Genomic DNA, 2,736 nt, shown 5'->3' on the forward strand with positions numbered 1-2,736 from the left:
GGAAAAAAAAAGAAAACAAGAAAACAGCGTGAAGGCGCCACTGGGAGGAAGCATAAAGAAAAGATAAGATGGAAAAAATGGAGGAGGTGAAGGGAGGAGGGAGGGGGAATGGGGGAAAGAGGGGGAAGGAGGGAAAGGGGGGAGGGGGAAAGGGTGGCCAAAAACAAGCCGGCTACCCATAATTCCCAAGTCGTATTCTCGTTGACTTAGAGGTTTCCGTGGCAACTCTTCCTTGGCGACTTATTCTGCCTATGGCATATTAATACTTTCCTGTACTTCACTGATACAAACTACTACAATTTTAGAAAGATTTAAGTACCGTGCAAGAGAAAATCAACGCGTAGAAAGTTAAAATAAATCGCTACGGAACAAGAGCGACGAGGCCCGCCATAGTTCCAGAGTGGTAAAAACTCACACCAGCCCCCACTTACTAGCAGCATAATTATCGGGCTGCAGGCTAATTACAGACTGTCAATACCTCCTAATGACCCTAATCGCGCACGAGTAAAGTCTGCACTGGAAGAGGAGGTGGGTCTCTCTCTCTCTCTCTCTCTCTCTCTCTCTCTCTCTCTCTCTCTCTCTCTCTCTCTCTTCACAGGATTCCGACCCCGGATAATTACAGACTTTCCAGCGCCTCAAACGGACCGCATCTACAGTACTTATTGCAGTCCTAAAATCAGGCTAAATCAGTGAGGAGATTGATTCAGTTACAGGGCCGTATTTCTTGTCCTTGTGAAATTTCTTAACGCCTCTTTCTCAGCGATTTATTTTACCTATCATTGGCCTAGTAAGGTGAGATTCATGTATCGACTTAGTTTCCTGGGCAAACTAAGTCGATACATGAAACATATAAATATCATACACCGTAAGTGAAAATTAAGCTGCAAAAGGCATGATAAATCGCCCAAGAGTAGACATCACGGGCTCACGAGGTTTCCAAAGCCTCTTACTACACAAACCACAGCACGACGAGAGAGACAACAAATATCATCCACAAGGAATCTCAATAAAGCCCATGAATTTACGTGGCTCATGCACCACCAATCACCACCAACAATCTCCCTCGTCCCTCCTTGACTAATCTGAACCAATTCCACGCAGCCAAAAGCTCTAATTGTCCTATTCACTCTTTACTCAGGCAATATAGAGCTTTAGAGGCGTGAAGCTCAATCGTGCAGGCCGGTTGTTGCTTTGTAATTTTAGCTTTATGTGACACGCTCTCTGATTTGTGAGCCTTTATGCTGTCTGTTCCGCGACGCCTTGCCTGGGAGTGCATTTAAAAAGAATCTTAACAAGCTTGAACGATAAATATTTCTCTATAGCGGTTTATATCAAAATAGTTGAGTTTGAATTACATTTCCACTTAAATAATCACTCTAGTTTCGCTGAACAATGGATGGTAGATTTATGAATGAAGAGAAACGTATAAACAAGCGATCTTCTAAAACCAAAAGTTCAGTAAGAATTAGAGAGATAAAGCTAGCCAATGTCATAATCTTCAATTCGAAAGCCTTTTATTTCACTTTTTTAATTTTACTATACTGAATTCTTTCTATCTTTCTTTCTTTATTGCTAGGATACTCTCAGACATTTTTCTTCGATCTGGGGGATTTTTCAAATTGACTCCTTCGTACTAGAAAAAAAAAAAAAAAAAAAAGAAAAAAAAAAAGAGGAGGGGGGAGAGCGGACAAACAACTTCATTCCCAGTATTTTTCACAGTTAATACGGCAACACTGCAATCCCTCATTCAAAAGGTCATGAATAAATTAACTGAAAAGAAAAGTCACACTAATGAATGAGACAATTATAGGTGGTAATACTACGCGGCGATGGGGCATGAGTGGCAGTTCAATAATAATAATCCATCCATCTCCATTGCCAGACGCCATGTATCCCAAACGGGGTGGTAAAGGGCTTAGAGTTAATTGTTTTACAGGGAGGGGCACTAATCCTCCACCAACCCCACTTGACACGTAGGGATGCCAACAGCATCTGGTGTTCCCAGGCGGTCACCCATCCAAGTACTAACCAGACCCAACGTTGCTTAACTTCGCTGATCGGACGGGAAGCGGTGTACACAATAATAATAATAATAATAATAATAATAATAATGTCGCAGTTCAAGGTTCCTGCTGTATATTTAGTTTTCGATTATCCTTTGTTGAGATTAAATTATGATACACACTCTCTCTCTCTCTCTCTAATACATATATTCACCCATTCACTTCCTGGGGTCTCGTCTAAGCTTAATAAGATGGTCTGTTTGTTGCAAGAATAGAATTTAAGACGTCATCGGACTGAAAGGGTGAAAATGGGGTTAAAGGGAAGGTTGGCTGAGAAGTATAATAATGGGGGAGAGAGAGAGAGAGAGAGAGAGAGAGAGAGAGAGAGAGTTACATTGGCCTAGTAAGGTAAATCTAGTATAATTACCAGGGAGAGACGCACCCTCCCCCTTTCAAATCAAAATCCACCCAGCAGAATTCCTCTCTAGCTCTCTCTCTCTCTCTCTAATATATATACTCACCCCAGCTGGAGTGGAGTGGCCGGGTTGTAGTATTAAAGAGCACGGCAGGGGGATGGGGCAAAAAAAAATTGTGTGATGTGTGGGGTCGACATTATTATTATTACTATTATTATTATTATTAATATTATTACAACTACTACTACTACTGCTGCCACTGGGGTAATAAGCTGCTGGCAAGTGGACAATAATAGCCCAATAGAACCATTTCATGA

The 2,736-nt window shown here is 41.6% G+C and overlaps 1 pseudogene; it reads right to left on the minus strand.

Moving 5' to 3' along the window:
- Positions 1 to 1,980: 1,980 nt before the first annotated feature.
- Positions 1,981 to 2,100, minus strand: LOC145398832 (5S ribosomal RNA; annotated as a pseudogene).
- Between the last annotated feature and the right edge of the window lie 636 nt (positions 2,101 to 2,736).

The sequence above is a fragment of the Coenobita brevimanus genome, chromosome 46 (genome assembly GCF_032717465.1).
Source record: "Coenobita brevimanus isolate Jiangsu-jjx chromosome 46, ASM3271746v2, whole genome shotgun sequence".
NCBI lineage: Eukaryota > Metazoa > Arthropoda > Malacostraca > Decapoda > Coenobitidae > Coenobita > Coenobita brevimanus.